Raw genomic sequence first — 10,813 nt, forward strand, 5'->3', positions numbered from 1 at the left:
CGTTTTTCTGACGGCCTGGGCCCATCTGTCAGCCCACGTGGCCACGCGCGCTCACGGCGCGGCAGTTGACGGCCGTTAGCCGACCGGCCCGGTCGGAACTGGGGTAAATATACCCGCTCGGTCGGTCGGGATCACACGCTCGCTCACTCTCTCGTGCTCGCTCACTCCCCTGCTCCCAGTCCCCTGCTCCAGTACGAGCTCGCCGCCGCATGCCGTCTTCGAGGCCGGTGGCCGTCGACCTCCTTGCCGCAATGCCTTCCTGGAACGACGAGGAAACCAGCTCGGAGGAGGAGTGCGAGGTTGTCAGCATGGACATGGGACTTATAGTAAGTTCTTTGCCACCTAGGGTTAGGGTTAGGGTTAGGTGCTAGTAGCTTAGGCTTCAGCCATGGATGTTGCTTAGTGTAGTGTTGTTGTTGTTGTTGTTGTGTGTGTGATACTGTTCTTGATTAGTGAGGGTGGGGTTTGATTGTAGGATTGAGGTAACTTAGGGTTCATCTCTGTACAGTGTTAGGGTTCATGCTAATTTGGGGATTTAATGAACAGTGCAAGTTGATTCTGGTATTGAGTGAAGATTGAAACCAGTGTTTGTTGGTTATTATGGTTGTAGGAGGAACCAGACACCACTGTGGAGCCCCTTTTCTGTGGCCAACTTGAGCTTGCTCATCCCAAGTGCATTCTGCACCAACTGAGGCCTATTAAGCGTGTTGCTTTTGAAGGGCCTGTAACAGGGAGGCGTTTCTATGGCTGCCCAGTCCAGGTTAGATGCCAATTAAGTTTTCTGCTATGGATGTTCAGTGACGTTTGATATGATGCAGCAGTTTGTTTGATATGACAGACACATATGTATTTTTGTCACTTTGGAAACTTAATCATGGCATTGTAATAACTTATCATATCTCATTTATGTTATTAATAGTTAGAAAATCTTAAGTTTATCAAGTTAATCATGGAATTGAAATAAGGTACTGGTCCTTTGTAATAACTTATCACATTTACAAATGCAGGAAAATGGTGTGAATTGTGGTGTTGTAGAGTGGGTTGATGGGCCTTGGCCAACTGTTCTTCAGAGATGTTTGTGCAAGCTATGGGAGATGTTCCATGAGCAGAACTTTGGAAGGGTACATGACAAGGAAAAGTTTGAGAAGGAGTTGGCCAGGCTTAAGAGTGAGCATGAAAGGGAGTTGGCCAAGCTTAGGACTGAAAATGACAAGCTTTGCATTGAGTACACCAAGCTTGTTGATGATGTATCCAAGATGTTTGATTGGCAGGATGGTAGGGTGGACAAGCAGGTGTACCAGAAACAAGTGAAGGAGGAAGAACTTGAGAAGACGAAGAAGGAGCTAGAGGAGAAAGCCATGTTGGAGGTGTAGATGGAAAAGCTCAAACTTGCAAAAGAGCAGAGGTGCATTTTGCAGAGCCAAGCTGATATCATCAAGAACACCAGGAAGGCTATGAAGGATGTTGAAGTTGACAGAGATGTTCTTAAGAAGGAGAAGGCAAAGCTTGAGCTTGTTGTTGCTGAGCTGCTGAAAGAAGGGTATGGCAGCAAGGAGAAGTTAGAGCAAATCAAGGCCATCCTTGAGTCTTGAACTTACTGTGATATGTTGGTGAAGTAAGTACATCCAAAGGCCTTTATATAAGGATGTGGCCTGGCATGACTTCAAGTGATTATGGGTGTACATTTTGGGGGAATGTGAAGTTTAACCTAGTGTAAGAACCTTATTTGCTATGTTGTTAAGTTGTAATGGATCACCTATGGTATTAAGTGTTGTAATGGATCACCTATGCTATTAAGTAGTGGAAATGGATCTCTTATGCTACTAAGTTGTGGATCTTTTATGCTATTAAGTGTTCAACTTGATCTTATATCTTTTATATGTTATTTGTTAGCCTACATATATTATTTCTGTGGGTAATTGGGCTTAGTGGCCCACTACTCTCTGACCAAATGCAACCCTAGGCCTACTAAACCCAACCCCCCATCCATCTCTCAATATAAACCCCTCCCCACCCCCACCCTTTCCCAGTGACTCCACCAGCCGCCACCCAAAAGAAACCCTACAGATGGATCCTGACATGGGAGATGTCACAGAGGAAGAGGGGGAGGCTGTGGAGGTTAGGACAATAGCAGCTGCACAGAGGAGGAGGAGGAGGCGCAGGCAGAGGGCCCTAGAGGCGGCCCAGGATGAGCAGCAAGAGGAGTTCAACCGCCGACTCTCCAACAAGGTACTGGAGAAGTGCAATGATGAAGAACTAGAGCTGGTTTTCACTAGAGGCAGGGGAACATCATTCATGGAGATCATTAGGTGGGCAAGGATTAGGGCAGTCATGGCTCCTCATCCAGCAACTAGGGCCAAGTGGGTCCGTTTCTTTGAGAGCTATGACTGATCTAGCTATCTATCTTTCTATCTGTAAGTCAATTTGGTAGTTTTTGTGAGATTTGGATGTAATCTATGAGACTATCTATCTATGTAATCTATGAGACTATCTATCTATCTAGACATCTATCTATGTAACATGTGGATGTTTCTGAATAAATGTATGCATTTGGTCAGTGCTCTCAGTACCATATAATGCACTTGGTCAAATAGATATCTTTCTATCTAAGAGACTATCTTTCTATCTATGTTTCTATCTGTAAGGTGTATATCAAGTGTTGAATCCACATATAGATAAAAGTTGCAGATGAAATGAAGTTGCAAACAAGTGCAGAATCCACATATAGTACCATATTACAAACCAAATCAAACAGTGCAGTATCAAGTACTTAGTGAGGCAATGTTATTACAAACCAAATCAAACAGTATCAAGCACTTGGAGTTCAACAACTTCAGCTAGTTACCACTTGCATAAAAGTAATCTTTCAGCCTATTAGATGGCTTCCTGACCCTCTTTGACCCATCCTGCACAGCACTTGTACCAGATTGTCTAGGAGCAATGAAAGATCCAGTGCCAGCTCTATTGGCAGCAGCTGACCTGGTGTTCTTTGCTGGAGAAGACCTTGATGACCTGATGTTCTTTGCTGGAGAAGACCTTGATCCATTGCTAGAAATAGTTGTGTTCTTCTTCTTGGGAGGTGGTACTAATGTTGCAGAAGAGGTGTTGGTCCTGCTTGAAGGAAATATGCCCTAGAGGCAATAATAAAGTTATTATTTATTTCCTCATATATCATGATAAATGTTTATTATTCATGCTAGAATTGTATTAACCGGAAACATAATACATGTGTGAATATATAAACAAACAGAGTGTCACTAGTATGCGTCTACTTGACTAGCTCGTTAATCAAAGATGGTTATGTTTCCTAACCATGAACAAAGAGTTGTTATTTGATTAACGAGGTCACATCATTAGTTGAATGATCTGATTGACATGACCCATTCCATTAGCTTAGCACCCGATCGTTTAGTATGTTGCTATTGCTTTCTTCATGACTTATACATGTTCCTATGACTATGAGATTATGCAACTCCCGTTTACCGGAGGAACACTTTGTGTGCTACCAAACGTCACAACGTAACTGGGTTATCATAAAGGTGCTCTACAGGTGTCTCCAAAGGTACTTGTTGGGTTGGCGTATTTCGAGATTAGGATTTGTCACTCCGAATGTCGGAGAGGTATCTCTAGGCCCTCTCGGTAATGCACATCACATAAGCCTTGCAAGCATTACAACTAATGTGTTAGTTGTGAGATAATGTATTACGGAACGAGTAAAGAGACTTGCCGATAACGAGATTGAACTAGGTATTGGATACCGACGATCGAATCTCGGGAAAGTAACATACCGATGACAAAGGGAACAACGTATGTTGTTATGCGGTCTGACCGATAAAGATCTTCGTAGAATATGTAGGAGCCAATATGGGCATCCAGGTCCCGCTATTGGTTATTGACCGGAGATGTATCTCGGTCATGTCTACATTGTTCGCGAACCGTAGGGTCCGCACGCTTAACGTTACAATGACAGTTATTATGAGTTTATGTATTTTGATGTACCGAAGGTTGTTCAGAGTCCCGGATGTGATCATGGACATGACGAGGAGTCTCGAAATAGTCGAGACATAAAGATCGATATATTGGACGACTATATTCGGACACCGGAATTTTTCCGGGTGATTTCGGATAAAACCGGAGTGCCGGAGGGGTTACCGGAACCCCCCGGGGAAGTAATGGGCCTTATTGGGTCTGAGGGGAGAGAGAGGGCAGCAGCCCAGGAGGTGGCGCGCCCCCCCTCATGGGGAGTCCGAATAGGACTAGGAGGGGGGGGGCGCGGCCCCCGTTTCCCTCTCCCTCTCCCTCTCTTTCCTTCCCCCTCCCTATTCCTAGTTGGACTAGGAAAGGGGGGTCCTACTCCCACTAGGAGGAGGACTCCCCCCTCTCCTTGGCGCACCAAGGGCCGGCCGGCCTCCCCCTTGCTCCTTTATATACGGGGGCAGGGGGGCACCCTAGAACACACAAGTTGATCTTCGTGATCGTTCCTTAGCCGTGTGCGGTGCCTCCTCCACGATATTACACCTCAATCATATTGTAGCGGTGCTTAGGCGAAGCCCTGCGACAGTTGAACATCAAGATCGTCACCACGCCGTCGTGTTGACGGAACTCCTCCCCGAAGCTTTGCTGGATCGGAGCCCGGGGAGCGTCATCGAGCTGAACGTGTGCTAAGAACTCGGAGGTGCCGGAGTAACGGTGCTTGGATCGGTTGGACCGGGAAGACGTACGACTACTTCCTCTACGTTGCGTCAACGCTTCCGCTTCGGTCTACGAGGGTACGTAGACAACACTCTCCCCTCTCGTTGCTATGCATCACCATGATCTTGCGTGTGCGTAGGAATTTTTTTGAAATTACTACGTTCCCCAATAGTGGCATCCGAGCCTAGGTTTCATGGTTTGATGTTATATGCACGAGTAGAACACAAGTGAGTTGTGGGCGATATAAGTCATACTGCCTACCAGCATGTCATACTTTGGTTCGGCGGTATTGTTGGATGAAGCGGCCCGGACCGACATTACGCGTACGCTTACGCGAGACCGGTTCTCCCGATGTGCTTTGCACATAGGTGGCTTGCGGGTGACTGTTTCTCCAACTTTAGTTGAACCGAGTGTGGCTATGCCCGGTCCTTGCGAAGGTTAAAATGGCATCAACTTGACAAACTATCGTTGTGGTTTTGATGCGTAGGTAAGATTGGTTCTTGCTTAAGCCCGTAGCAGTCACGTAAAACTTGCAACAAACAAAGTAGAGGACGTCTAACTTGTTTTTGCAGGGCATGTTGTGATGTGATATGGTCAAGACATGATGCTAAATTTTATTGTATGAGATGATCATGTTTTGTAACCGAGTTATCGGCAACTGGCAGGAGCCATATGGTTGTCGCTTTATTGTATACAATGCAATCGCGCTGTAATGCTTTACTTTATCACTAAGCGGTAGCGATAGTCGTGGAAGCATAAAATTGGCGAGACGACAACGATGCTACGATGGAGATCAAGGTGTCACGCCAGTGACGATGGTGATCATGACGATGCTTCGGAGATGGAGATCACAGGCACAAGATGATGATGGCCATATCATATCACTTATATTGATTGCATGTGATGTTTATCTTTTATGCATCTTATCTTGCTTTGATTGACGGTAGCATTATAAGATGATCTCTCACTAAAATTATCAAGAAGTGTTCTCCCTGAGTATGCACCGTTGCGAAAGTTCTTCGTGCTGAGACACCACGTGATGATCGGGTGTGATAAGCTCTACGTTCAAATACAACGGGTGCAAAACAGTTGCACACGCGAAATACTCAGGTTATACTTGACGAGCCAAGCATATGCAGATATGGCCTCGGAACACGGAGACCGAAAGGTCGAGCGTGAATCATATAGTAGATATGATCAACATAGCGATGTTCACCAATGAAACTACTCCATCTCACGTGATGATCAGACATGGTTTAGTTGATTTGGATCACGTGATCACTTAGAGGATTAGAGGGATGTCTATCTAAGTGTGAGTTCTTTAAGTAATTTGATTAATTGAACTTAAATTTATCATGAACTTAGTACCTGATAGTATCTTGCTTATGTATGTTTGATTGTAGATAGATGGCCCGTGTTGTTGTTCCGTTGAATTTTAATGTGTTCCTTGAGAAAGCAAAGTTGAAAGATGATGGTAGCAATTACACGGACTAGGTCCGTAACTTGAGGATTATCCTCATTGCTGCACAGAAGAATTACGTCCTGGAAGCACCGCTGGGTGCCAGGCCTGCTGCTGGAGCAACACCAGATGTTATGAACGTCTGGCAGAGCAAAGCTGATGACTACTCGATAGTTCAGTGTGCCATGCTTTACGGCTTAGAATCGGGACTTCAACGACGTTTTGAACGTCATGGAGCATATGAGATGTTCCAGGAGTTGAAGTTAATATTTCAAGCAAATGCCCGGATTGAGAGATATGAAGTCTCCAATAAGTTTTATAGCTGCAAGATGGAGGAGAACAGTTCTGTCAGTGAGCATATACTCAAAATGTCTGGGTATAATAATCACTTGATTCAGATGGGAGTTAATCTTCCAGATGATTGCGTCATTGACAGAATTCTCCAATCACTGCCACCAAGCTACAAGAGCTTCGTGATGAACTATAATATGCAAGGGATGAATAAGACTATTTCCGAGCTCTTCGCAATGCTGAAAGCTGCGGAGGTAGAAATCAAAAAGGAGCATCAAGTGTTGATGGTCAACAAGACCACTAGTTTCAAGAAAAAAGGGCAAAGGGAAGAAAAAGGGGAACTTCAAGAAGAACGGCAAGCAAGTTGCTGCTCAAGAGAAGGAACCCAAGTCTGGACCTAAGCCTGAAACTGAGTGCTTCTACTGCAAGCAGACTAGTCACTGGAAACAGAACTGCCCCAAGTATTTGGCGGATAAGAAGGATGGCAAGGTGAACAAAGGTATATGTGATATACATGTTATTGATGTGTACCTTACTAATGCTCGCAGTAGCACCTGGGTATTTGATACTGGTTCTGTTGCTAATATCTGCAACTCGAAACAGGGACTACGGATTAAGCGAAGATTGGCTAAGGACGAGGTGACGATGCGCATGGGAAACGGTTCCAAAGTCGATGTGATCGCAGTCGGCACGCTACCTCTACATCTACCTTCGGGATTAGTATTAGACCTAAATAATTGTTATTTGGTGCCAGTGTTGAGCATGAACATTATATCTGGATCTTGTTTAATGCGAGACGGTTATTCATTTAAATCAGAGAATAATGGTTGTTCTATTTATATGATTAATATCTTTTATGGTCATGCACCCTTGAAAAGTGGTCTATTCTTATTGAATCTCGATAGTAGTGATACACATATTCATAATGTTGAAGCCAAAAGATGCAGAGTTGATAATGATGGTGCAACTTATTTGTGGCACTGCTGTTTAGGTCATATCAGTGTAAAGCGCATGAAGAAACTCCATACTGATGGACTTTTGGAACCACTTGATTATGAATCACTTGATACTTGCGAACCGTGCCTCATGGGCAAGATGACTAAAACACCGTTCTCCGGTACTATGGAGAGAGCAACAGATTTGTTGGAAATCATACATACAGATGTATGTGGTCCGATGAATATTGAGGCTCGTGGCGGATATCGTTATTTTCTCACCTTCACAGATGACTTGAGCAGATATGGGTATATCTACTTAATGAAACATAAGTCTGAAACATTTGAAAAGTTCAAAGAATTTCAGAGTGAAGTTGAAAATCATCGTAACAAGAAAATAAAGTTTCTACGATCTGATCGTGGAGGAGAATATTTGAGTTACGAGTTTGGTGTACATTTGAAGCAAAGCGGAATAGTTTCGCAACTCATGCCACCTGGAACACCACAGCGTAATGGTGTGTCCGAACGTCGTAATCGTACTTTACTAGATATGGTGCGATCTATGATGTCTCTTACTGATTTACCACTATCGTTTTGGGGTTATGCTTTAGAGACGGCCGCATTCACGTTGAATAGGGCACCATCGAAATCCATTGAGACGACGCCTTATGAACTATTGTTTGGCAAGAAACCAAAGTTATCGTTTCTGAAAGTTTGGGGCTGCGATGCTTATGTGAAAAAGCTTCAACCTGATAAGCTCGAACCCAAATCGGAGAAATGTGTCTTCATAGGATATCCAAAGGAAACTATTGGATACACCTTCTATCACAGATCCGAAGGCAAGACTTTTGTTGCTAAATTCGGAAACTTTCTGGAGAAGGAGTTTCTCTCGAAAGATGTGAGTGGGAGGAAAGTAGAACTTGATGAGGTAACTGTACCTGCTCCCTTATTGGAAAGTAGTACATCACAGAAAACTGTTTCTGCGACACCTACACCAATTAGTGAGGAAGCTAATGATAATGATCATGAAACTTCAGGACAAGATACTACTGAACCTCGTAGATCAACCAGAGTGAGAACCGCGCCAGAGTGGTACGGTAATCCTGTTCTAGAAATCATGCTGCTAGATCATGATGAACCTACGAACTATGAAGAAGCAATGGTGAGCCCAGATTCCGCAAAATGGCTTGAAGCCATGAAATCTGAGATGGGATCCATGTATGAGAACAAAGTATGGACTTTGGTTGACTTGCCCGATGATCGGCAAGCAATTGAGAATAAATGGATCTTCAAGAAGAAGACTGACGCTGACGGTAATATTACTGTCTACAAAGCTTGACTTGTCGCAAAAGGTTTTCGATAAGTTCAAGGGGTTGACTATGATGAGACCTTCTCACCCGTAGCGATGCTTAAGTCTGTCCGAATCATGTTAGCAATTGCCGCATTTTATGATTATGAAATTTGGCAGATGGATGTCAAAACTGCATTCCTGAATGGAGGAAGAAGAGTTGTATATGATGCAACCGGAAGGTTTTGTCGATCCAAAGGGAGCTAACAAAGTGTGCAAGCTCCAGCGATCCATTTATGGACTGGTGCAAGACTCTCGGAGTTGGAATAAACGCTTTGATAGTGTGATCAAAGCATTTGGTTTTATACAGACTTTTGGAGAAGCCTGTATTTACAAGAAAGTGAGTGGGAGCTCTGTAGCATTTCTGATATTATATGTGGATGACATATTACTAATTGGAAATGATATAGAATTTCTGGATAGCATAAAGGGATATTTGAATAAGAGTTTTTCAATGAAAGACCTCGGTGAAGCTGCTTACATATTAGACATAAAGATCTATAGAGATAGATCAAGACGCTTAATTGGACTTTCACAAAGCACATACCTTGACAAGATTTTGAAGAAGTTCAAAATGGATCAAGCAAAGAAAGGGTTCTTGCCTGTGTTACAAGGTGTGAAGTTGAGTCAGACTTAATGCCCGACCACTACAGAAGATAGAGAGAAAATGAAAGATGTTCCCTATGCTTCAGCCATAGGCTCTATCATGTATGCAATGCTGTGTACCAGACTTGATGTGTGCCTTGCTATAAGTTTAGCAGGGAGGTACCAAAGTAATCCAGGAGTGGATCACTGGACAGCAGTCAAGAACATCCTGAAGTACCTGAAAAGGACTAAGGATATGTTTCTCGTATATGGAGGTGACAAAGAGCTCATCGTAAACGGTTACGTTGATGCAAGCTTTGACACTGATCCGGACGATTCTAAATCGCAAACCGGATACGTGTTTACATTAAACGGTGGAGCTGTCAGTTGGTGCAGTTCTAAACAAAGCGTCGTGGCGGGATCTACATGTGAAGCGGAGTACATAGCTGCTTCGGGAGCAGCAAACGAAGGAGTCTGGATGAAGGAGTTCATATCCGATCTAGGTGTCATACCTAGTGCATCGGGTCCAATGAAAATCTTTTGTGACAATACTGGTGCAATTGCCTTGGCAAAGGAATCCAGATTTCACAAAAGAACCAAGCACATCAAGAGACGCTTCAATTCCATCCGGGATCTAGTCCAGGTGGGAGACATAGAGATTTGCAAGATACATACGGATCTGAATGTAGCAGACCCGTTGACTAAGCCTCTTCCACGAGCAAAACATGATCATCACCAAGGCTCCATGGGTGTTAGAATCATTACCGTGTAATCTAGATTATTGACTCTAGTGCAAGTGGGAGACTGAAGGAAATATGCCCTAGAGGCAATAATAAAGTTATTATTTATTTCCTCATATATCATGATAAATGTTTATTATTCATGCTAGAATTGTATTAACCAGAAACATAATACATGTGTGAATATATAAACAAACAGAGTGTCACTAGTATGCCTCTACTTGACTAGCTCGTTAATCAAAGATGGTTATGTTTCCTAACCATGAACAAAGAGTTGTTATTTGATTAACGAGGTCACATCATTAGTTGAATGATCTGATTAACATGACCCATTACATTAGCTTAGCACCCGATCATTTAGTATGTTGCTATTGCTTTCTTCATGACTTATACATGTTCCTATGACTATGAGATTATGCAACTCCCGTTTACCGGAGGAACACTTTGTGTGCTACCAAACGTCACAACGTAACTGGGTGATCATAAAGGTGCTCTACAGGTGTCTCCAAAGGTACTTGTTGGGTTGGCGTATTTCGAGATTAGGATTTGTCACTCCGAATGTCGGAGAGGTATCTCTAGGCCCTCTCGGTAATGCACATCACATAAGCCTTGCAAGCATTACAACTAATGTGTTAGTTGTGAGATAATGTATTACGGAACGAGTAAAGAGACTTGCCGATAACGAGATTGAACTAGGTATTGGATACCGACGATCGAATCTCGGGCAAGTAACATACCGATGACAAAGGGAACAACGTATGTT

The 10,813-nt window shown here is 43.5% G+C and overlaps 1 pseudogene; it reads left to right on the plus strand.

The window, feature by feature from the left end:
• The first annotated feature begins 251 nt into the window (after positions 1-251).
• LOC147967022 (uncharacterized) lies at positions 252-1,592 on the plus strand (annotated as a pseudogene).
• The last annotated feature ends 9,221 nt before the right edge of the window (positions 1,593-10,813 follow it).

The sequence above is a fragment of the Triticum urartu genome, chromosome 6A (genome assembly GCF_056163025.1).
Source record: "Triticum urartu cultivar PI428250 chromosome 6A, HENAU_Tu73, whole genome shotgun sequence".
Classification (NCBI taxonomy): domain Eukaryota; kingdom Viridiplantae; phylum Streptophyta; class Magnoliopsida; order Poales; family Poaceae; genus Triticum; species Triticum urartu.